The sequence below is a fragment of the Heterocephalus glaber genome, unplaced genomic scaffold (assembly GCF_053883595.1).
Source record: "Heterocephalus glaber isolate CG9 unplaced genomic scaffold, H.glaber_assembly_v1.0 deba00000122, whole genome shotgun sequence".
Lineage (NCBI taxonomy): Eukaryota > Metazoa > Chordata > Mammalia > Rodentia > Bathyergidae > Heterocephalus > Heterocephalus glaber.
The window spans coordinates 65,776,537-65,803,349 of record NW_028258138.1 but is presented as its reverse complement, the minus strand read 5'-3'; the positions used below and the strand labels follow the sequence as shown (position 1 = coordinate 65,803,349).

At 37.3% G+C, this 26,813-nt stretch overlaps 1 long non-coding RNA gene across 1 annotated transcript; it reads right to left on the bottom strand.

The window, feature by feature from the left end:
• On the bottom strand, positions 1 to 26,772 carry LOC110350451 (uncharacterized). Its single transcript, XR_002397044.2, has 4 exons — positions 26,303 to 26,772; positions 21,980 to 22,199; positions 19,733 to 19,830; positions 1 to 1,634 (listed from the first exon to the last, which is right to left on the bottom strand). It is a non-coding gene; the product is annotated as an uncharacterized LOC110350451 (long non-coding RNA).
• Between the last annotated feature and the right edge of the window lie 41 nt (positions 26,773 to 26,813).

The window sequence follows — 26,813 nt, the reverse complement described above, 5'->3', positions numbered from 1 at the left end:
TTGCATACTTTCTAATTCAAAATTAAATACATAAATAAATTACCATAGTCCAATCTGTCTCCTGGTGTTCCATACTAAATAAATATTTAACTGAAGTGTGAGTGGCTTGAAAGCTCAATGTGCTGAATAATGTAATGTGCTATGAGACCAGGCCCTTATGAGGAAGTTAGAATTGGTTGCAGACCCAAAAGGGGAAAGGTTAAGCTTCTTCAGAAAAAATTATAATGTTCATTCAGTGAGATATCAATTCTAGTGGTCGCTAAACTTTTGATGATGCAACAAATCTGGAAAAAGTTATTTAAGCATGTGTCTTTAAACATGTATTTATTCATCAAGAATGTGGTTGCACTTCTGTGTTAACAAATTGTATATAATTAAAACATGTAAAACTAAAAGATTTAAAAGTCTGATTTTAAAATATATGAATGGAAATTATATACATTTTTGAATCCTATTGAATGAGCTTGCTATACCCTACTTCAGGGATCACTGATTATAGATTTATTTATTTTTAAGTGTTTTTAGCAGGTAGGATGGCTAAGCCAAAATGTTATATTTACACAAGTAAATTGTCTCAAGTTTGGGGAGGACCAAGGAGAAGGGATTAGAAAGGAAAAGTAAATTTGTTACCTTTCTCCCCCGTCTCGTCCCTATCACCTACTCCAGTTGTTACAGGAAGAGAATACAGCAAATAAGCAAAACAGAAAGACTGTACACACACACGCACACACACACACACACACACACACACCCTCCAGATATAGGGCAGTGTCACTTTATGTAACTAAGCAATAAATATGGGCTCCTCTGGAAATTGAGCTAAAGACTGAGTTGTGGTTAACACTGCATTAATTAGAACTATAGCTACTCCCATGCTCCAGGGCTTAAGTGAAGATGCAGAGCAGAGAATGTGGCTTCCACCAGCCCCATCAATTAAAAGTGTGGATTTTGTGGAGGTGGGAGAGGGATATGGGGGAAGGGGCAGAAGGGAGAGTGGGGCAAATGGAAGGGGAATAAAAATGATCAAGATTCGATATGTATATGTACCAATTTCCCAAGATGAATGTAATTATGTATTATAAACATACACTACTAAAAAAAACTAGAAAGCAGTGTGGGATAATTTAAGAAACACTCTATGAGACTGATTTTGACTAAGGAAAGGACAACAGGGTATCTATCAGAGAAATTCTTTTTTCCTTCTACCAAGAGACTACTCTATATTTTTTGGTCTAATCCAACCTATCTGTAAGATATTCTGTACCCCAAACAATAGGTGTGTCCTTTAAAGACGCATGGTTTACTGAGTAACCTACCATATTTGGATTACAGTGTGTTCACATTTGGAATCTCCCCTCACTTTTTGCCCTTATGCCGAGGAGTCAAACCTGAGATTGTACCGAATGTTCCCACACCTTCAATCACTCTCTTCCAGCCAAAACGCATCATATTCAACAGCTATTTCCCCAACTCTCAACTGCTCCCAGTAGTCTAAAAGAAGAGCTGGACCATCTTCTTTCCCTGGGATTCAGGCTTGGACAATTCAAATGATGGATGTTTATGATCTGGGGGTAGTTGAGTTGTTAATCTTGAAAGCTACAATGGTTGCTTTAGGCTCTCCTGGTGATGCTTTTCTAGAGAAGAAAATATCAAACATAAAACCAAAGTGTACAAATGACTGATAAGCCCAGAGAGAGACAGATGAAGTAGCTACCTTATTCCTTTGCAATTCCCTGGTACTTTTCCCATGGGGTTTAGCTATTCTCTACTCTCATATTTGAATTATGGCACTCTTCTTCATATCCCCACACACTTTTCTTGCATTACTTTATGTAGAATTCTGTTATCTACTACTAAAAATGTCCCTAACTAAAGCATCATTGCTACCAAAAGCCCAGATGAGAGAGCAGGTGAACCTCAAATTTACAATACATTCTTTTCTCCAGGAGCTATAAAAATCTGCCTCTGGATTAAGTCAAGCCAGCAGGAAGTCATAAACGGAATGGATCGTGTAGTATGAACACCGTTCCAAACACCACAAGAGAGGTTCTTCAACATTACTTCTTAACTGTCACCATCAGTCTTTTTTTGAGGGACTCCTTAAGAAACAATCCTGTGAAATGTAATGCCTCAGTATAAGAAATACTGAGAAATTTGTTCATGATATTGTGGTATTCTTTTTATGAAAGACCTCAAGAGAAATATCTTTCCAGTCTAAATAAACCTAGTCCTTCACTGAGGAAAAACAACTATTTTTCTACCATTTTCTAGTCTTAGAATTTACATAAATATATGCTAGAAAGTTCAGAATAGGAATCTTTTTTCACATTAGCTTTATCTCTGATTATAATTTATCTGCTGACTCCCTTTTTTCTTTCTCACTTACTTGTACTTTATATTATTTTATATTATTAAGATGTTTTTGCAGACATCTTAAATCCCTTCTGGAGTAATATAGATAAAATATCCCCAACATCAATAATTCAGCAGGCAAAAAACTGGGACATTATGGATGATAATACACTTTTAATCATCAGATGGATTAAATTCACACAAACTATAGATAGTTTTTAAAATAAAACAAAGCTTCAAAGGTAATAAGTTCTGAGAAATAGCCAGGTTTCAAAATTTTTGTTTATTTCTATGCAAGGAATCTATCAAATGCACTACCCAGTCCACAGAGAATAATTACACAATAACCTAAGGAAGAAAATCAAGGACCTAGTCATAATCCATCGAAATTTTTCTTGAATTGATCTGAAATTTAAAAATCAGTTTGGGACTCTTATAAAGTACAGTGGTATTCAGTAATGAAAAAGACTGTATAAAATTATTTTCATCAATACGGTCTATTTATGAAGTTCCATTTGCTGATAAGATTGAGTGAGGTTAAGATGCCTTGTTACCTACTGATCTGCGCTCTCCTTTATTTTTTCTTTGCCATGCCTAGGGGAAGGACCAAACTGATCTTCCTGAAAGCTAACTTCCTTCCAGAGACAATATTTTTTATATTTCTTCTTCAATTTCATAACTCCACCTCCATCCCCCATTTCCAATTTCCTTTGAAAATTTTTCTCTTCTTTTCTGCCTACCACTACCTTTGATTATTTAAATTTATAGTACAAGGAGAAGGAAGCTGCCCCGTGGCTTCAGCTTTATTGCAGCCTACCCATGGTAGATTGCTGTGTAAAGTGATTGAATCCTGACATCTAATTCTATATTTTGTATCAGATTAAAGAACATTCCTTTCAATGGAGCCATTCCAAATTTCAGCTCATCTTTCTCCCTGATAAACTTTCTTCCTTCTCATATTTTCTCTATTTTTGATAGAAGACCCTGTAGGCCTGGATAGAGGGCACATCTAGCTAATCGAGTTCCTGCTTATTCACCTTAAACAGCTCAGATTATGACTATGATTTGATGAGAGGAAAAGAGAAAGTGGCTTCATGCATCAATTTGTGAATTCCATTCAGCTCTGAACTTTATAATCCTCTATATATGATGATAAGGAAAAAATCAGTATGATGGCAATTCGTAATACCACAAAGTTTCATGAGTGAGAGGGACCTTAGAAACTATCTAATGTCCTTTTTCAGATGATGGTATGGGCTATAAGAAGTATAACTCTTGCTTCCCCAATCAGGAATTTTTAGAACCTGAGGAACATGAAACTTGGGAAAAGGGCTAACCACCCCAGCTGAGAATTTGACTCATAGATGACCTATGCTCCTATATCTTTTAAGCTTAAATTGTCACTTTCTCTACATACATAGTACCAGACTCACTGACTGTACTATGCATATTCAGACCTCTGAACATTAGCTCATTTTGTTCCTTTAGGCTGTTTCATAAAACGCTTCTCCCTTATTTCTGCCTAATAAAATCAAATATTTGCTTCAAGCCAAATGCCTTCTCTTTTGTGAGCATGACTCTGAACTCCCCGTAGGAATTATTTTGATTAAGAGAAGTACAGATTGGTGGTTAAAAACAATTTTTTTGTTGGGGGAAAACAATAGATGCTTAGTCTCAAAGCATATCCCTCAAGATACTTATCAATTACAAAGGAACATAATGATCACTTTAACATATACCAACCAAATGACATTATGTAGGGAGACATAACAGATAGCAACCAAATGACACTGCATACTCTCTGAAACAACACGGATAAGGACACTTGATTAGTCCAGCTCTTATCAAAATGCCCTAAACAGAGAGGCTTTAATAAAGGAAATTTATTACCCACAGTTCTGGAAGCTGGGAAGTCCTAGCTAAAAGCGCCAACAGGTTCAGTGCCTGTGAGGACCTGCTTCCTGGCTCAGGGATAGTCATCTTCTCACTGTTTTCTCACAGGGCACAGGAAGACAAGGAGCTCTCTGGAGTCTCTCTAGAAGGGCACTAATCCATTCACTAGGGCTCCTTCCTCCTGACAGAACCACCTCTCCAAGGCCCCACCTAAAAATACCATTACACTGGGATTACATTTTCAACATGTAAACATTGAAAGAACACAAACATCCAATTAATAGCAAATATAATTATCACATCTGTCATATTTATGCTAAAAATGCATGACTTGTATCAAGTTAGAACAAAACATCATGCACGTCAAATTTGGGACATATTTTACAGAAAAACTGAACAATGCTCTTCCAAAATCTCTAGTTCATAAAAGAGAAACAAAGAACGCAAATCCATCAAAGATTGAAGAAGACTAAGGAGACACAAAACCTAAATCTAATATGAAATCCAAGATTTGACCCTGGCCCAGAAAGGAAGTGTTAGGGTAAATACTGGCAATATTCCAATAAAATCTGCAGTTCAGTTCACAATTTTTTGCCAATGTTTACTTCCTGGTTTAATAAATATGCTATGGTTATGTAAAGAGTTAACATTAGTGTAAACCAAGTAAAGGAATATGAAAAAAGCTTTGTTTTTTTGTTTTTAAAAACACATTCCCCTATAGTCAACTGTACTGTAACTAAATCTGAGTTCATTTCTTGTTATTTGTACACCTTTGGGCAAATTATCTTTCTGTTTCTGAGTTTTTTCATCTTTAAGGCAGAGATAATAGTTATATTTACTTCATCGATTGCTTATGAGGATTAAAGGAGTTAAAATACATGAATGGTTGTCATGCTTTAAATATGAAGTGTCCTCCAAAGACTCTGGTATTGAAAGTTTGATTCTCAATACAACAACATTAGAGTTGAGGCCTAGAGAGGTAATTTAAAACTGAGGCAACCAGCATGACTTTACAAGTGAAAACTCTAATTGGAAAGTAAGAGAGGGCAACCCACTTTCAGGACTCCCTTCTGTCTCTCTTAGACAGAAAGTATCTTTCTCTCAAGAAATACTTCCTACTCTTACAAAAAAAAAAAAAAAAGAAGGAGGAGGAGAAGGAGAAGAAGAGGAAGGGGAAGAAGAAGAAGGAGAAGGAGGAGGAGGAGGAGGAGGAGGAGGAGGAGGAGGAGGAGGAGGAGGAGGAGAAGAAGAAGAAGAAGAAGAAGAAGAAGAAGAAGAAGAAGAAGAAGAAGAAGAAGAAGAAGAAGAAGAAGAAGAAGAAGAAGAAGAAGAAGAAGAAGAAGGTGAAAGGAAACATGATAAGGAACTTTAGCTTGAGGAGTTGAAAGCTGAAGAGGGGCATAGCTCTGACAAAGACTGAGTTGTCTCCTTAACAAAGGAAAGTGAGAGTAAATAGGAAAGCACCTCAAGGAGCTTCAATTTAGGAAGTAGAAGGAGACCCTGGTTCAGTAAAAAGGATCAGACTGGCCTATTAACAAAGAAGGGGGACCAGTTTTAGGGGTGCTGGTTGTATTTCAGAGTTGGGGTGATCATTATCTCAGTCTTGGATTCATAGATTTGGGGTAGGGGGCAGCCTCTGTTCCCATCATGGAGTAATTGCTTCCAATGGGGAGGTAACCTCATCAGGGTGTGGTCCCTGAGGCTCTGCTTTTCCTGTAGTCTGACAGGATTACCAGTTTAAGACAACTACTGACAAGTCAAAGGTATCATTCTAGAGGGTCTGAAACTGGACATTATGTAAGCCAGTAATTGGATTTCCCTTCAAGTCCTCAAAATTAATTTCATTCCCTGTATCTTGATGCCCTTAGTCTTGAAAGGGAATAAGATAGGTTAGGCAAATTTAAGGTCATAAAAACTTTATATTACAAGTATTAAAGTGATTCATATGTCTGTTTGCAGAGCTGATCAGGGATCTGACCCAAAGCTTTAAAGTAATAAAAGAAAGAACCACAAAAAAATTGAAGACAAAGGTGCCAAGTTTCGTCTTGCTTTTAGTTATCCATTAGGCATCTGCAGGTGTAACCTCTAGGTCTTTGTTACAATTGAATCATTAAAGTGCTGACCTTATCAGTGGATAGCTGAATGGGCTTACTAGGAAATGAGGCTTAGCTATAGGAAGTAGGTCGCAAGGTGTGTGACTTTGAAGGGTACATCCTGTCCCTAGTCCCTCTGCTCTCCAACTCTTTCCTTTTCACCTAGCAACCATGAGGTGAGCAGCTTACTTCCACCATGCCACTTCTGTCTGGATGCCAGCTTACTGTGGACTGAATCCTCTGGAACCATGAACTAAAATAACCTTTATCTCCTTTAAGCTGTGTATATCAGGTATTTTATCTCAGTGGCAAAAAGCTGACTAACATGGAGCCTAAGACAGTGCCTGACACTTAGCCACTTACCAGTCCAATTATTTAAATACAGGCTGACCAAAAATTGCATATTTTTTCATTAATTTTATAAGATAATATACTGGAAAATATAAAAATGACAATTTTGTCAAATTTATTCAATATTTTTTCTATGTATGATCTGTCTTAAAACATTCAACATACAATGCAACATTACAATCTGGGCAGTAGTATCTAGCCTAGTTTCAAATTCCTTTTGCATTACTGTCTTTCTTTGAACAACACACTTTACACTGTCATGTTAGCCTTATTTCCTGTGAGTGGTATAATTTCAATAAAATATCTACCCACTAAACATAATGGTGAAGATGTCAATGATGGACATCCTAGTTGGCATTTTGCCATCCCGTATTTTTCAATTATTTGGTCTATTAGACCTAATCTAAATTGTAAATGACTTTTTAAATGCCCTGTTTTGAATAAATAACAAATGAGTGCCATATTATTTAGTCCAGAAGGTGCATAAATATTTTATAATAATGGTTTTTCATCACTTTTTGATTACAGGATAGCTTGTTAGATATTGTCAACTCTCTCAACACCATCCATAGAATTATTATAATCATTGACAACAATTAGAATTTTTAAAATTTTGTTTCTTCCTCAAGTTCTACCATTTCTTTATTATGAATAGTTGACAATAAGGAGATGTCTTTTTTTGTCTTTCCATTTCATAATGCAGACTTTTCCTCTTTGAGATCCGAATATTTCTGCCTTTTTCAGCTTTTGTTTTGTAGATCTTTTGGCATTTTCTTCCTATTCAGTCTCAGTGTACCAAATATGTCCATTTTATATTGTAAAAGAATATCACTGAGTTACGGAGAAGTATAAAAAATTATTTCTGATGTACTTATGATTGTAGCAAACAATTATAGGTTATTTTCCACAAATAAAATAAACACAAATTAGTAAAAGAAAATAACTAGAACTTATTAGATTTCACTAGAAACAAATATTGAAGGTGAATATAACATTCTAAATAAAAAGTATGCCAAAATAGTTGATACAAAACAAATAGACATACGAGTGTATCTCATGCAAACAAGAATTGACTAGTGGAAATGACATCGGGATAGCCAGTATATAAACAAATATGCTGCCCAAGTGATGTTCAGGGTACACTCAACATACATTGGTTATTTAAAAAAATCATTTCTCCTCTAAATTGTTTCCTCATTCTTTTATGTTTCCATAAAACTTTCTGTTTTTATCATATCATTTAATACATAGTTGATCTTATATTGCAAACTATTTCCAGGCTTTGGAAACTAGTTTATATGAATTCAGATCTGTGCTTGCTCATGGGCTTAGGCAAAGTTACTTAACTTTGTTAAGCCAATTTTCATATATAAAAATAAATAGTAATATAATGTCTGTTACAGATTATATCTAGTCTAATGTGCTCATAGATGAGGCTTTTGGGAGTAACTGAGCCATGGGAGTCTGATACTGGATTTGTTCACTGTTGGTTTTGTAGCTGGGTGTAATGCTGGGAGGTGAAGCCAAGTGGAAGGAGGTGGGTCCTCTGAGCCAGCTGACTATGGACTGAAACCTCTACAAACTAGGAGCTGAAATAAACTGTTCCTTTTCTAACTTGTGGGTACTGGATATTTTGTCCCAGAAAGAAGAAAGTAACAAGTGCAATGCTCCCATGCTTTTGTGAGATTAAGCGTTATATGTGAAATGTCTAGTAAAGACCACTGATTCAAGTTATGCCCTCAATAAATATTAACTGTTTTTCCCTTTACTTCCTTTCAATAAACTAAAGCCACATCCTATTCATCTTAGGCCTCGTTCCCTTTAGGACCCTCACACACTTCCAATATACCCACACACAATATACCATGTACACATTGCATTGATATCAATTGATGTCAGTTGATACAACATACCACTGTACACAGATGGAAGCACTTTCATGAGCATACTAGCACAGTGCTACACATATAATAGATGTTAAATAAGTACCTTCTAAATGAATTGGTATACCAGAGGTTAAGTTGGTTTCTTGTCTGATCCTACACTCTTAGGAACATGGCACACATTTACAACATTTAGTATCAGAAGCTTCAGTTCTATGGATCCTATGACTTCTACCCAACTCCAAGCTATATACATGGAAGGGAAGGCAATGCTAAAGCTAAGATGGACAAGCTTTTCTGATAACTTGAAATACAGAAACAGAGAGATTGTGTCCTTTATTCATAGAACCTGAATGTGGAATGTCATATTACTCAGAGGCCAAGAACACCTTTTTAGAACACTCATTATGAGCCATAAGTGGGTCAGAGAACCCAGCCTGCATGGAAAGAGGGGACTGAAGTAGAAGTGAGATTAGTGAGTTCCTAAAAAGAAAGGAAGGGGCAGGGAGAGATATTGAGGATTTTTTTGGTACCAGGAATCAAACTCAGGGCCTTGAGGTTGCCAAACAAGCACTACATTCCTGAGCTACATTCCCAGCCCTGAGACTGAGGATTTTGTAATTCTTGGCATAGACAGAACACCAGACACTCAAGGTTAAATGAGGGAAGCTTTGCTGTAGCTTACAGATTGTAGAGGGTCCATCTGACAATTGGCTGGGTCCAAGGCAAAATGATGGCAGAGGGGCATTGCAGAGAAGAAGCAGTTCATAATGGCCTGCAAGGCAGCAAAGTAGCAAAGAAGCAAGGAGCAAGTAACAAGTGATCCTCTTTCTGTCTCATATCTTATCCAGGCTACCCATTCTTAGGGTGGGTAGCACTCACACCCAGGATGGAGCAGCCTTAATCCTAACATCACAGCATGATTCCATCGGAGCATCATATCCTTGATCCCAGCAGCACATATCTTAGATCCAGCCACATCCAAAAACCCCACCAATAGGCTTTGGGGGAACATCTAGATACAAGTCATAATCATATTAATTGTAAAGTCTAGCATATCCTATCCTTAAAAGGTTATTGGGAAATACAATGATTCCTCATTTGTTCATACTAAGTTGAAGAAATTTCAATTCCTTTGAATATACAATTTCAGTCTAAGATAAAAACAGGAGAAATACCTTTCCCTATGTATCTAGCTTTCAGGTTACTGTACAAATGATTTTATTATTTATCTACCTGTTTCTCCCTTACTCCATTATAGGAAGATTCTGAACTATCTCTAAGAAAATCAAATTAACATAGACAAATTATAATGTTAAAAGTCACAGAAATTGGAATAGATGGTCTTTATCTCAATTTAATAAGACTATCTATGAAAAACCAACAGCCAACATCACACTCAATGGTCAAAAACTGGAAACCTTCATGCTAAAATCAGGAACAAGACAAGGATGTCCACTATCACCACTCCTGTTCAATATAGTTTTGGAAACATTAGCTGCAGCAATTAGACAAGAGAAAGAAATAAAAGGAATAAAGAAGGAAAGGAAGACGTTAAACTGTCATTTTTTGCTGATGATATGATATTCTACATAGAAGACCAAAATACTCCGCCAAAAGACTTCTAGACTTAATTGACAAATTCAGTAGAGTATCTGGATACAAGGTCAACACTCAAAAATCAATAGCCTTCTCATACACAAATAACAGACTCACTGAAAGAAAAATTAGGGAAACAATCCCTTTCACAATAGCATCTAAAAAAGTGAAATATTTAGGAATCAATCTAATGAAGGAAGCAAAAGACCTCTACATTGAGAACTACAGCACTCTGAAAAAAGAGACCAAAGAGGATATAAGAAAATGGAAAGGGCTGGGGATTTAGCTCAGTGGTTTCGCCATCTGCTGCGCAAGCACTAGGACTTGAGTATGATCCCCAGCATCAGAAAAAAAAAAAAAAAGAAAGAAAAGAAAAGGAAAGACATCCCATCCCATGTTCCTGGCTAGGAAGAACCAATATAGTGAAAATGGCCATACTTCCAAAACTGCTATACAGATTCAATGCAATCCCGATTGAAATCCCAACAGCATATTTCACAGAACTGGAGAAAACAATCCAAAAGTTCGACTGGAACCAGAAGAGACCTAGAATAGCAAAAGCAATTCTAGGCAACAGAGACATGGCCGGGGGTATCACAATCCCCAACTTGAAACTGTACTCCAAAGCCACTGTGATAAAAACAGCATGGTACTGGCAAAGAAACAGACCTGAAAATCAGTGGAATAGATTAGAAGATGCAGAAACAACTCCAGACATACTCAGTTACCTCATCTTTGACAAAGGAGCCAACCATCCACCCTGGAGGAAAGATAGCCTCTTTAATAAATGGTGTTGGAAAAACAGGATTTCAACTTGCCAAAGATTAAAACTAGACCCCTGTCTTTCACCATGCACTAAACTAAAACTGAAGTGGATTAAAGATCTAAATATTAAGACAGAAACACTAAACTTGCTGGAAGACAAGTTAGGTAGAATTCTCAAAGACATTGGCATAGGAAAGGACTTTATGAACAAATCCTCAGTAGCACAGGAACTAGCACAAAGAATCAACAATTGGGATTTCATCTCATTAAAAAGTTCTGCAGTGCAAGAGAAACTGCCAACAGAGCTAAGAGGCAACCTATGATGTGGGGAAAAAGTTTTACCAGCTGTTCCTCAGAAAGAGGTCTACTATCTAGAATATATAAAGAACTAAAAAAAATCAGACCCTCCAAATATAAAAACCCAGTTCAAAAATGAGCATCTGAAATGACCAGACGTTTCTCAGACAAAGAAGTAAAAGCAGCAAATAAACATATGAAAAAATGTTCAAGATCATGGTCATTCGAGAGATGCAGATGAAAACAACACTGAGATTCCACCTCACCCTAGGAAGAATGGCTGCTATCATGAAATCAACCAATAACAAATTCTGTTGGGGTGGTGGGGAGAAAGGAACTCTTCTTCACTGCTGAAGGGAGTGTAGACTGGTGCAACCACTGTGGAAATCAATGTGGAGATACCTCAAAGAACTAGGATAGGAAGTCCCATTTGATCCAGCTATTCCTCTGCTGGGTATCCTCCCAAAAGAATTAAAAGAATCATACCACAGTGATATACGCACACCCATGTTTATAGAGGCACAGTTTGTAATAACTGAAACTTAGAAAGAGCCCAATTGCCCATCGCCTGGACACTGGATAAAGAAGGCTTTTTTTAAAAAAATAAAATGGAGTACTACTCAGCCATAAAGAATGAGAAACTAGAGACATTTATAGCTAAGTGGATGCACACTGAGGCCATATTCTTAAGTGAAATAAATAGGACACACATGTGTAAATACCGAATAGTTTCTCTGGTGTTGAAAATTAAATTGTAAATAATAATCAACATGTATAATTGATATTGTGAAATAGGCAGAAAAGGCCTAAAGGAGTAGGGGAAGTGGGAGGGGAAAGGGAAAGGAAAGAAGGAAAAAGAAAAAAATATGAGAAAAGGAAAAATATGGAAACAAAGTCTTTGTAAGTAGGGAAGGGTGGAGAGGTTGAAGGGAGGGCAGGGAAATGGGGAAAAAATAAGAACCAAGATACACTATGTAAAGGTACAAGATCCCAATCTAACTGTATTGTATACCTAAAATGTACCAATAAACTAAATGGAAAAAAAGTCACAGTAAGTGCTTCTATAATCTATATATGAATCAGGGCCCTAAATATCCATTCTTACAGTGATATTTAAAGTAGTTATACATTTAACTCAACAAACTTTAAAAAGTTGTCTTAGTTAATTTTCTCAGTGCTGAGACAAAATACCCGACAACCGAAGTTAATGGAGGAAAGGTTTACTTCAGCTCACAGTATGTAGAGATTTCAGTCCATAGTCAGCTAGTTCCAAGCCAGGGTGGCATGGCAGAGGGGCATCACAGAGAAAAATCAGCTCATGGCATGGCAGGGCATGCACAAGACAGCAGCAAATAGCAAGCAGCAGGGAGAAGCAGCCTGCCTCTCCCTTTTATTCCTTCCAGGCTACCCTCATTTAAGGAGTTGTCACCCATATTCAGGGTGGGCTTTCCCATTATTCATACCCAGAACTATGCTAAACCAATCAGTGGACTAGTGTAGTGATCATGCACCCCTAATTCCAATATCTTACCTTTAATCCCAGTATCACACACCCTAGATCTAGCTACTATAAAAAAGCTCCATCTATGGTCCCATGAGGCTTTCGGGGGACATCTAGACACAACCCATAACAAAAGTAATGGTGATTTTTAGTGTGACTTTTTAATCTAGGCAGGTGAAGCATTTTATATAGTAATGTAACTTTATAAACCATTGTCCAAACTGGCATGTTCCTCAAAGATTTCTCTTTAAAAATCACTCAAGGTTAACCAAACCCTAGACCCAAACCCTAGACAACCTTAGGCATATGATCATTCTGGTATTTTACCATTCAATAACGTAAGCTATGCTCATATATCTGAGTTGGTCATCTTTTCTTTTTCCCAAAGTTCTGAAACCACAGCTACATCTAAACATTGTTCCCTCTTACTCTGGTCCATCACTATGATGCTACCCTTATTCTCTTCTTTTCTCACTTTGTTTGGCTATCCCATTTTCCTGCTAGAAGGCACTTCAAGGACTTCTGTTGCCTTCTTACCAAGCCAGTGAGGTACTGTTCTATGTTCCCATTCCTCCTTTGCTTCTAGAAGAGAGAAACAACTCAAACATTTGATACATTAAGCTTCCTTGGATGATTTTTCTTTCAAGGAATATATAGTGAATAAAATTCTCAACTTCATTACATTTTTCTTCTGCTTAACATTTACACTTCTCTGTAAATAGGAGCACAATATATGTTTGAATCCCTCAAGAGTCTTAGATCAAATATTGTATACAAAGTCTTTACTACCTTTTGACTAGAAAATCATTTTAGTTTATTTACTTTATAATTTTTAGAATGATCTGAAATTTTCTTAATGTTTTATGCTTTACTTACTTATTTCTTATCTCTTCCATGAGATAGGATCTCCTTCCTTATCTCCCTATGAGGGTGGGGATCTTGCCCACATTATTCTCCTCTCAGCACTTATGAGACTGGTTATGCACCAAATCTGCATCAAGTCTGAGGCCAAGCTTTCCTAGCTCTTTACTCTCCTTTCTAACAAGAAGATATACTCCCAATATTATAACTAGCTTCCCCAGAATTCCTTCAGTTCATCAAGATTTTACATGATTGGTCATCCACACTGAGAGAAAGATCATCTCTCTACCAACAAGAGGCCAAGCTTGGATCTGAACAGTAGATCCAAGATCATACCTTTTTCTAATCCTTATCCCAGAATTTAAGATCAGAAGGAAAACTGTGAATTTAGACTGAACTTATGACCTTTGCATGTCTTCTAACCCCATCATCATGGGTGAAGAATGAACCTCAGAATCATGTTCTCTTCAACTCCATAAAAATGGAGCCCTGTCATCCCTGGAATTAATCACATCAGACCCTTCATCTTTCTTAGGTTACCCCTCATCTCTCACATAGTATTTCACAGAAGTCTCTTTACACTCACTATTCATTCCTTTTGTATTCACTCTCACCTGTATTAATTATGCTTCTCCAGAGAAACAGAGCTATGGGACACACACACACACACACACACACACACACACACACACACACACTGACTGACTATACCTGGTGCAATTTGTCTTGTGCTCTCCTAAATATTGTTTCTTTAAAGTCATTTGTCAGTCCCTAGAGGCAAGATTTATAATCATCATATTATAAATTGTCTTGTTAAGATTATTTTGAATGCCTGGATGGGTACTGGAATATTCCATGGAATCCAAGGAAAGTTTAGTAATGACATTCAGGGTAGGTACTCAAACCAGAGCAGATCACACTTCCTTAGATACAAAAGCTTAAAACCTTCCCCACAAAAGCCCTGCCAGTATAATTCTCACAGCTACTACTCCTTGAAGCTCCCAGTTTAAATTCTCCAAAGAATAATGGGCCAACAGTTGAGTTTGGATTAATTGTCCAATCATGCCAAGGAAGCAAGGTCATGGAATAGAAATCTGGCTTCTAGAAGATTTAAGAAAATGGTCTGCTTTGATGTACTAGTACATTAATTACATGACTATTTTTCAGAAAGACTTTGGTCATAACAGGCCATAAGAAATTTTAGGAATAAGATGATTCAGATTAAAGTAGGAAGAGGAGCTCTTAATAATAAGAGGGTTTAGTAAGTACAACAAAGTTGAAAAGGCAGGTTACCAAATCCAGTAAGTCATAAAGGAGTCTTTAGGAATGATATTTCAATTCCAGACTATCCAGGAGGTTCAGGATCTCTAAGCACCATGAACAGCTTTCAGCAGAACAAGTGGTGGAACCACATCCAAAATTTTAAATATGGTCTTGACAGACCTGGAGACATTTGGAAGAAGAAGGTAAAGTGAGAGCTTTAACAAAACTGTAAGTGATTTTTACAAAGTTTAAAAAGTGATTTTTAAAATCCAGTGTAGTGAAACTCAGAATCACAATAAGATTTCCTATCAAAGAGACAGCTTCCTGAGGCCTCTGATGAAAACAAGTGACTACATCAAAACTGGTCGAAGATATAACTCCAAAGCTCTCAAGGGGAAGTCAAGGCTAATGATATTCAGCAGCCTTCTTTAGCACATGAGATAAAAAAGAAAACAAAATTGTTCTGCAGCACAAAACAGAATCCATGAAAATAGGAGGGAAATGAGTTTTAGCTTGAATCAGTGCAAACTAAACCATCTGGGCAAAATATTCAGAGCACCACATAGTGAATGAGCAGGAGCACGTTGAACGATAATGATAATGAGAGAGATCTGCAGGTGATTGGGGGCAGAAAATCCAGTAAGTGAACAGTCATAAGTGCCCAGTATGAGATATGTGACACAGGAAGATAGGGAATACTGTGATCCTCTCAGGCCACCCAAGGAAATTATATCTGGAAATGTGTGCTCTACTCCAGACCTTAGCATAAAATGGGATCATAGGACTACAGCATTAAAATACCTTGAAAAATCATATTTAGGTGGGGAAAGGGCAATGCATCATCTAAAGGAAAACTGAAGACTAAAGATTTTGCTCAATGGCCCAAACTCCTCTTAATTCATTGACTTGGTTTGCTCTAAGAAGGATTGGAAGGAGTGCTTTCTTTCTTCTCTTGAAACAAGGCAGAAGATTGTCCTGCTTCTTTCCTGAGCAATTTGTTTAAAGACCCAGTAAATGAGAAGTTAATTCCTGAAATTCTCCTGGGACTTCCAGATGGCAGAAATGCTGACAGTAGTTTTATCCTGAGATCAGGGTACTACATATGGAAGTGAGGAGAAAAGAAATAGCATTTGAAATGATGTTAAAGACTGGGAGAAGATGAGAGTTGAGGGACTTTCAGACAGCTGGTGTGAGAAATGGCAAGATGTATTTCAGGCATGGCAAGAAGTCTGTCTGGCTGTCCCTAAAGAGTTATGACTTGCATGAAAGAGATATCCACTCAAATCAGTTTAAGTTAATAGGGATTTAGTCTATGAACTAAGGTAGCCCATGGAACCTGGGGCAGGACAACTAGCTGAGCCTAACTGTGCAGAACTAAGAGTAGACGTACCTTCAAGATCCATCTATTTTTAGGGGGGCTCTAGTTCCTGCTTGTTTAGATATTTTGGCCCCATTTACCTGCTTTTTTCTGCAGAGTGGGTTTTTAAATTCAATTCTCAACATGTATAGGCCCCAAATAGCTATGGCAAAATGACAGGCACACTCTTGCCTCTACACTGTCTTCTTGACTCAGTAACATTGAGTAATTGACTAGACTGAGTTTCTGAGCCCTAAACTCAAATTGCTAGGATTGATGATCCAATTGCTCTAGACAGGCCAGGTATTCAACCCTAGTCCAAACAATTGTAGCTTAATGGGTGGGGCCACAGGCTACTCAGGAAAATGAACAGTGAACTCTTTAGAGATTTTACAGATAGAAATATAGACACAAGAAGGAAATTATGGGCATAATGAAGGTTAAAAAACAAAGTAACCAGGCCATTTTTATAAATGGTTTTAAATGTCAGGCTGAAGGCCTTTTGATTTTATATGGTAAGTAATTTAATCTATCAGATGCCAATAATTTAAGCCACTTAAGCAAAGGATATCTAAAAAAGCATTGCTATTATAAGATTACTCTAGCAGCAGGAGAAATTGAAGGAAAGAATGTTTGAAGACAAAAAGACCAGAATAGAATAAAGGCTGCAATAACCTTAGTTTAGCATAATCAGATTTTAATCTAGTTAATGGCAAGAAGAAAAGAAATAGAAGGAGTTGAAAGTCATTCTACTGATAGAATTGCTTATACCCTGGTTATAAGAATTAAGAATGTAAGAATTAAAAATTAAGTATAAATATATATATATATATATATATATATATATATATATATAGAGAGAGAGAGAGAGAGAGAGAGAGAGAGAGAGAGAGAGAACCAAAGAAGAAAATGTATACACACTTTAGGAAAAGAAAAATGGTACTATGTTTTTCAGCAGATGGTGTTACCCTCACACGCGGGATCCTAGAAGATGTTGTATATTACAAAAAACTCACCATCCTGCCAGCTCTTAGAGAAGAAATTGAAAATGCATGTGTAGCAATCTCAGTGATTAAGGTTACTAAGCAGCAGTTTTCTATGATAATAAATATCTGGAACCTAATGGGCACCACTTTGAGCACCTCTTGTAATTGTAGAACTTGTATGGATCTCATGATGTAACTTAGAATTGTAACTTGTATGGATCTCATGACGTCACAATAAATTTAGTATTAAAATATTTATGAAGATTTTCTTTGCCTGAAGTGTGAATATATTTTTGGTGGTGTCTCTCCCTCTCTCTCTCTCTCTCTCTCTCTCTCTCTCTCTCTCTCTCTATATATATATATATATATATATATATACATATACATATATATACACATATATATGTGTGTGTATATATATATGTGTGTGTGTATATATATATATATATATATATATATCAGAAGAATACTGTGTACACTTGATCTTAGCTAAAAGTCTGAGAAGTGATAGAAGAGTACTATGTAAATGTACTGATAAAAGTGCCAGAAATTGAAGAATGAGAAGCATGGTGCTCTATGGCTTGTGTCTTGATGTCTCCCTAAAGCCTCATGCGGTCATAGGTGGGGCTTTTCAGAGGTGGCTGGATCTAGAGTGTGTGCTGGTGGGATCAAGGGTGTGTGATTACTAAATTAGTCCACCAACTGATTGGTGGATAATAGGAAGACCCTCCCTCTATGTGAGTACTACCCTCCCTGGGCAAGTAGCCTGGACAGAATATAAGGGAGAGAAAGAAGGCTGCTAGGGTCCCTTCTTGCTTGCTAAAGCCTCTTTGATGCTTTGCTGCCTTCTGCCTGCTATGAACTGTTTCTCCTCTGCGATGCCCCTCTGCCATGCTACCTTGCCTTGAAGCCAGCCAACTATGAAATGAAATCTCTATAAATTGCAAGCTACAATAAACCTTTCCTCCTTTAACTTTTGCGTGTTAAGGTTTTTGTCTCAGCAATGAGCAAAATAACACAGTATTTTGATACTAGACACAAGTTTGAAGGAAATTCATGTGATAGTGCCTGACAAACTATTGGTAAAGTGGGCCCAGAGCTAAGTAGAAGATTCGTAAGTAGCTTCCTTTGCTACCTCAAACTTTCAGTCAGATTCCTGCTCAGCTTTGAATGTAGATGTGTTGATTACCTAAGAAGTGCTGCCTAAAACTTAGTAATCTGATATTTATTTGTCCTAAATTTACCTGACCTCTCTTACTCTCCTTCAGGAATGAAAACATCAAGATAAGAGTAACTAAAATATTTGCAGGATTCTAGGAACAGGAAACTTGAAGGCAGATAACTCCGTGATGGGACTGGTCCTCGGAATGGAAGCAATTACCCCATATAATTAGAAGCAATTACCCTACCTGAGGCTGAACCCCCCCAAGCCGAAACAATCATCTCAAAATGGAAACTGAAGTACATCCTCAAGTGATGAAGATTACCTGGAGCCAGCAAAGCCTCAAAGAACCAGACCTGATATAATAATCAACCAGACCACAGTCTAACTAAGACTGCTTAACTATACATACCTACTGCCCTCAACTCTACCATTTATTCCTTTCTCATATAACCCTGAAGCTCTTAGCCCCCTTAAATACAGGGCTTAGGACTAGTCTCCCTGCTTTCCAGTGCAGCCACACTGAACAAATAAATTGCTTTCTTGCATCACAATCCCAAATGATCAGAATTGAGCATCATGCAGGCTGCAGAACACCATCTCTCTACAAACTTTGAAGGAAGCATGAGGCAAAATAAGAGTAAAGACATTAAAGCCAGAAAGTGGGCTTTTTATTGTCTCAAAGTATCATATTGGACTCTCAAGGCAGTGGATAGCAGCAGAACCTAGTCTTTTGGGATCCCCAGAGTCTGCCCCGGCTTAGCTCTGGTAACAGGTATAGGCTGAACATACCCTTGGGAGACATTCTTCCTGGACTCAAATCTTGGGAAGATTCTTTGACAAAAGCTGCTAGGGTATATGGGAATGTCTAAAGCAGAAAAGATGATAACTTTCACTACTAATAAAATAATTATAAGACTCCTTCCTCTCACTTTCTCTTCCAAAGTAATTTAGTACATCTTTCTGGCCTGATCATGAGAATTTAGCTATGATTATGAGACAAAAACAATCTTGCTGGCCTTCAAGTGATCCCCTCCTCCACACAAAAGATGAAATGGGTGTGACTTTGCATAGCTGCTTTTCATGGTCCTTTGCTAAATTTTTGATTGTGTAATTTCCCCATTGCCAGATGATTATGCATGGAAGGCTGATTCAGAAGCCATTGTCTGTTTTGAAATGAACCCCTAGAGTGCACTAATGGAATTTTATGCCATTAATGCTGAATTGAGTGGGATGAAAAATCACATTCTGATCTGTCTGCTCCTTGGTCTCAATGCTCAATGAGAGTAGCTACCAAAAAGGATTCACTGTTATTCTGGCCCCTTCCATCCTCCCACTAAGTCTCTGCGGAGAATTAACAGGAACTTACCTCTTCCATCTTTTCACTTTTTCTGCTTACTTTGAAGATAACAACTCACATGTTCTAGTTTGTTAGGATGGTTGAGTCATCTGTCACTCTGCAATTCACTTTAGAATAAAGATTTAGTACCAGGGAAAATCAGCTTTGTAGATTCAGCTCTATATAAAATTCTTTAGGAAGGCTTTTGTTTGCAGATTTACCTTCTCTGGCCCTTCCAACTTCTAAGAACCCAACTGTTTTTGTGCTCTATGTAGGAGAGGAAAGGTGAACTAACTCAGCTGAGCTGTTTACACTTTTGTCTTGCTCCATTATAAATCACCTTCCAACTCAATCCTGCAAGAACAAAATCTGAGAAAGGCTGCACTTGTAGGACTGGGTCTGGATGCCCCTTTCCCTGTAGGACAGCTTTTCAGCTGCATCTTTGTAACTTAGGGATGAAGTGGTTCCTTTCTTTCTTCTTACTGAAACCTGACTCTAGAGTTGAAGAGCTTTTGCTTTCATTGTGTTCATTCCTTTGCCATGAAACAATTCTGCTGCTCTAAAAACCTTCATAAAAATTGAGTCTGCCTATATCATTTTTCCTCCCTGGGGGTGGGAAAAACTCTGCGTGAATGTGTGCGTGCATGTGTGTGCACACGTGTGTACGTGCCAGGGCTCCACACTCTTATTCATAACCATTTGTAAAAATTAACAATTTATTGGGGTCAGAGAGGAGTGGTGAAGTGCAGTAGCAGAGGAATCATCACAATTGAGGATTTTAGAGATAAAGAAATGAGAAACTTTGAGAAATGCTCAGACATGAAGAGTTGAGGATAAATTAAATGTCTGCTACTTCTGCTTAAAGAAAAGACTAGAGGAGATGCTGCTTCACTAACACAACAGCCATCTCTCTCCCTCAGCTTCCCAGATCCTACTTCTAACAGCCACCCAGCCAGCCACACTGAGCAGAACTCATTTCCCGCTTTCTCCTGTGTGCTGCAGAAGGCAAGGGGCTCCACTAACTGTGAGGGCACATCCGGCCTGCAGCCAGCCTTTAAAAATAGTTTTGTCTTTTATTCATTTACTTTTTAAATGGAGAGGAATTTATCTTGGGCTACACATAAAAATATAATATAGCTAGTGTATATAAGTAAAACTTTTCCTTTTTAAAATACTTTTATTGTAATATTAAACAGAAAACAAAAACAAAGATGAGCCACAGGTTGGATGCACCTGCGAGGTATCTGAGAAATGATTCTGAGATGTAAGGACTGCTGTTACTAGGAATCTGTAGACAAAGAAACTGAAGCTCAAAGAGGGAAGTGACTTTGACAGTGTTGCACATCCACTAAATGGAAGAGAACTTTAAAATGCAAGTGCTGTGTGATCCATACCCTTTAAGGTGTGGTACAGTGAAAGTAGCTGCAATGAACTTGATGTCATGCTTTTAAAATTAAAGTAAGTTTAAATTTTTAAAATTTTTATTAGTACATGCTTACGTTATAATTACCTTACTTGTGGGGAGCTAGTACATGTGCATGACACATCCTGATTCTTTTATCTCCTGCCCATTCTCATTTTCCCCCTCCCCTCAACTCTTGGCCACTTTTCTTTGTGCAAAAGATCTATCTCCCTGTTTCCTATCATTGTTTTCCTTTCATTTATTTATGTTTTAGATTTCTCATATAAGAGAAACTATACAATATTTAAGTTTCTGTGTCTGATTTATTTCACTTAACATTATGGTTTCAAGGTGCATCCGTTTTCCTAGAAAAGACTCAAGTTTATCCTTCTTTATGACAGAGTAATACTCTATTGTTTATAAATAGCACAACTTTATATGTAAAATGGAAAATGTGATGAAGAGAAAAATTTTAATTTTATACATTTAACAAATGTTAATTCATGATCTTTAATTATAGACTTTATACATGCAACTATTTTTTTCAGTTTTGTGAAATAATAGTAATAATTAAGCACTCAAATGTATAGGAAATGATCCATGTTCAGGAGGAATTTGAAACAGTACTAATACTAAGATGGTGGTATTTTAGGGTAGAAAAGTTGTTGATAAATTCTGACAGTAAGTAGAAATAAAAATTTTCTCCCTCCTTTATATGTTTTTCCATGTTTAGAGAATGGTAAAAAAAAAGCAATGGAGTTGGTGCCTATAATAATTAAATTTCAGAAATACGCACATCCACAGAGTGAAAATGAAAACCTGATTTAGAAATAATACCCTTATAAAATATAGAACTAAATCTATTCTGTAATCACCATCTGAAATGGGCATTTCCATCTTCCAGGGCAAAGTTATTCTGCAGGCCAGGCTTGGGGAGTCGACTCTGGTCTTTACCAGGAAAGTGCATCCTGCTTGCTTTTCCCTTCCTCTGGAGAACTGCTCAGATGAGTTGGCTTCCTGATGGCTCTGTGTCTCTGGAAGGCAGGTTGTTGGAGACATTCTTCCTCACTCAGTGACCTGCTCCTGTAGCACCATCTGTGGGAAGCATATGTATACCTGGTAATTGGAAGGATTCTGGGCACATTAGGATAATTTCATGGCAGTGCAGCACAATCTGGAAATGCTTCCACAAACATCTTCTTGCAGAGTTTATAAGTGGTCAGATGAGTATTTTCATGTCAGAAATAAATGTATGAATGCTGTGCCCCCCCTCATTCCATCTCACCTCTGTCAAGCCATATTATCATATTATAGAGGGTGTGAGTGCGTGTGTGCATGTGAGTGTGTGTGTGTGTGTGTGTGTATATATATATATATATATATGAGTGTGTGTGAATTTGCATATACAGTTTCATGTGAATATATATAGCTATGCCTAGGGAAAAAATGAAAGAAAGAAGACTAATACTAAAATAGATGCTTTAAATCTTTGAAATGGTGAGCTTTCTACTCTACCAGAAAGCAGGGCAGGCTGATCCACTGGTAATCACTCTGTAGATTTGAAATAATCTGTTTTGGTGATAGGAGTGAAGGAGGGCAAGGCTTCATTTCAAACAAATGAGGGTGAAGCTTTGATTTTTCCCAAACACAGCACCTGCTACCACTCCTCCTTAAAAGTCCTGCTTTCAATCCTTTTGTGCCTAAGCCATAAAAATGACAACATCTAGGTATGTAGTGGGCAGGTTGCCCACAGAGCCATTGCTCAGAAGGGAATCTAACCTTGAAGTGTGGTTTTGAACTCACTGGTACCCAGAATAAAAGTGAAGAAATGGAGGCTGGTGTTCAGGGAGGAGGTAGGAACTAAGAAGTGGTGAGGACTGAGGCCAAATTCTGGAAACTTTAGCATTAAGGAATAGGCAAAGGAAAAGAAACCTTGAAGAAAACTGAAAAAGATCTTTTCAGAGGTGGAAAGTAATGAGGAGAAACCAAGGAGTAATAGAGATTTTCAAGGAAGTGCACTGGTAAGATCAAATATATTTTTTTATTTTCTGAAAAATAAATAGAAATATTATTGCCAACTTTTGGTCCCCAAACTGGGTCTTTTTTCCTCTTGAAATCCTGGAACCAGTAAGTGATACTGAACTTTGAACAGTGAAGAAAGTTACTCTTTATTTTTTCCTCTCCAGAACTGGGGACCAAACCCAAAGCCACTCTACCACTGAGCTACATACCCTGCTCTTTTTATTTTATTTTGTTTTGTTTTGTTTTTTGATACCAGGGATCGAACTCAGGTCCTTGGGCTTGCGCAGCAGGTGGTGAAACCACTGAGCTAAATCCCCGGCTCTCTTTTTATTTTATTTTGAATGAGGATTTCACTAAATTACCCAGGTTGGCATCAAACTTGTGATTTTCCTGTATCAGCCTCCTGAGTAACTGGGATTACAAGTGTGCATCATAGCACCTGGCTAAACAAACATTGATCTCTGGACAAAATAGGAAAATTGGGAGACGGGTTTACAAATCAACTGCTTGATCTTTGGGGGCTTGGGAAGTTATACATATAGGACAAAGGAAATGAGGGGTGTGGGGCAGCCTAATAAAGGGAAGGGATACTAGGGTACTTCCCAGGAATGGACTGAGATTTTCCAGGAATTCAGGTGTCATCTCTTTTTGCTCCTTTTAATGTTCTTTTTAGTCATTATCTTGGCATTGTCCAGTGTCATGGTGCTGGGGTGATGTCACTTAGCATACAGATGGAATTATAACAAAGTTAAAAGTTGTCTGGAGGTCAGTCTGGCAATTGTTTTAGATAAAACTAGTTCTGGTGAGCACACCTGAAAGACAGGCAACCTGTTCTTAAAGATAAAGAAGATTAGGGTGGGTGGAAGTTCAGTGAGGCCACCTAAACAGTGCACCAGACAGCAGTATTTTAGAGAAAATGTGAACAGAGCTGCTAATATTACTAATATTATTTGAATATCCACTGAATACCAAACTGACCTAATCATTTCACATATGTATTGAAACATGAAAACATTCCTTGGGTTTGGATTTTATGGATGACAATATAAGATTTATGAATCTTTCACTTTGCTTTAGTACTTCTAAGTTTTAATTGAAAAACAAAGTTTATATATATATCTGTGTAACATGAGCCTTTAAAATATGTATATATTTTAATGAATAAAATGAGTTAATTAACAAATGTATTTCCTCACATTCTTACCATCTTTCTGTAGTGAGAACACTTAACATCTGCATTCTTTTGAGGATATAATACATTGTAACCATTATGTTTAGTAAATGTTAAGCTTTGTATTTAATCTAATTAGAACTAAGACCTAATGCAAAATTTTCTATACTTTTATCCACATCTCCTCAATTTCCCCGTATTAGTCATTTTTCATCACTGGAACAAAATACCTAATACCCATAAATTTAAGGAGGAAAGATTTATTAGGCTCATAGTTTCAGAGGACTCAGTCCATAGTTGGCTAACTCTAAGGCAGAATTGGCATGGTGGAAGGACTTGGGGGAACAGAGGAGGAAAGCTTGCCAGCCAAGGCAGCCAAGAAACAGATTTATGGGGTACCATGTGATGTTTCTATACACTTATACATTATATAATGTTGAAACCAGGGTAGACAAATTTACTTTCTCAAACATTTATCATTTATTTGTGCTAGAGGCATTCAAAATAATTTTTTCTAGCTTACTGGAAATATATAGAGCAGTGGTAGTGAACCTATGGTACACTTGTTATTTGTTTTACTTTTAAAACAAAGATGTTAAATATGAGTTATGTTTTCTAAACTAAAAACTCAGTATTCAGGTTTATTTTCCATGTGGGCACTTTGCAATAAGTAAGTGAGTTTTGAGTTGGGGCTTGGCCACTTGTCTCTAAGAGCTTTGTCATCGCTGATACAGTGCATTATTATTTATAGTCAGGTTACTGTGTGTGCCATAACACAGGACAAAGTCTTATTCCTACCTAACTGTAACCCAGTACTCACTGACTAATCTTTCCCCATCCCTCAAATGCACTTTCTCAGGAATCACAGATTTTAATCTTTACAGTGCCAGTTATGTTCACAGTGACCTGGAACTGTGACATGTACAACTTAAGCACTGAATCTTTCTGGGATTTAGTTTTCTCATACATAACATAAATCAGAAGATTTGCAAAATCTAGTCTCTAGCCAATTCCATGTCCTCTGATTGTGGGAAGTACCCTTGCGTGCTTGAGAGAGTAATATGTTCTAAGGTTAATGGCATGACTTTTGGAGTTTATCAATCAAGGCTCCAATCTGGTCTCCACTGTATTTGTTTGCTTTATCGAGGGACTTCATAAAGATCATTCAACTTTTCTGCACTTTATTTTTCTCATATATAAACAAAGACAAAAATAGCTCCTATGTTTAAGGCAATTATAAGAATTAAATTACATAGACCAATGCTTATAAAGACTTTAGCATAGATATTGATACATAGTAAATACTCAATAATTACTTTGTACTTATTTGTTGTGATATTGTGCTGTTAGGAACACTGATACCTTTAAATTTCTGTTTCACAATCAAGACTCAGAAGGAAAGTAGTCCAGAAGAATTCTTCCAGACTGTGCTTGATCGAGCAATTAAAACTACATTTTTAAAAGTGCTTCCTTAACAGCCAGGAGTCAGTAAAGATTTCAAACATCAAACTTCTGTGCCATGGCCTTTATCTTCCTATCCTTGTTTATATTGGGGGACTATGTTAATCTTACTTCAAATAGAAAGAGGAAAGGGGTGGTAAGGGCCCCTGTGTTACATTAAAACACTGCATTAATGTTAGTGTTGGCACTTCAGTCCAGACTGGTATTCATGATGATGTTTGTGAAGCTGATCCACGGTCAACAGAGACTAAAACTACCCAATGCCACAGCAAGACTGTTCTTTATTCAATTAAACTAAGAATTGTCATCAAATGTGTGTTCCAGCCATGGTTACTAGTATGAAGTTTAAGCACCTGTAATATGACAAAAATTCTTATAATAAATGCACATTTACAAATATATGCATGTGTAAGACACTATCTGCCAAATCACCCAACTTTGTGAAAGAGTTTAATGTACGTGCAATTTAAGGAGTGTTTTTTCAAATTTCTGTGTCCCATGATTCTCTCACATTTAACTCTAAATCAAAATAAAAACACTGTACCTGTAGTTGATGTCAGTTGAGCTACAAGGCTTCCTGAGGAGCAGGTAATTTGGTCCAGTACAGGCAATCTTAAGGACCATGCCACATATACCTATTTTATTTGAGTTTAAAAAATTTTTTCCTCTTCTTAATTTGAAATGGTGCCCCAGAGCAAATTTAGAGTTGTGGCTGTCAAATTTGGCTGCACAGTAGAATTATCTGGGGAGGTTTTAAATCCCAATTCCCAGTCCACACCATACAATAATTAAATGAAAGATAGTGGGGCTCAGACTGAAGTGTAATATCTTCTAAGGCTCCCAGGTGGCACTAATATGCAGCCAGGCTGGAGAAACAAGGCTCTAGAACCTTGCTGCTCAATCTTGCCAACATTTGATTCATGAATTTTTATATAAAAAGATATAAGTGAAGCTGCGGCGACCAGCCAGGTGAGACAAGACAAGCAGCTTGAAGCTCCAGAGGCCATCCCTGGCCACGCCCATGGCACAGTGAGGTCACAGAGGCATCTTGCAAC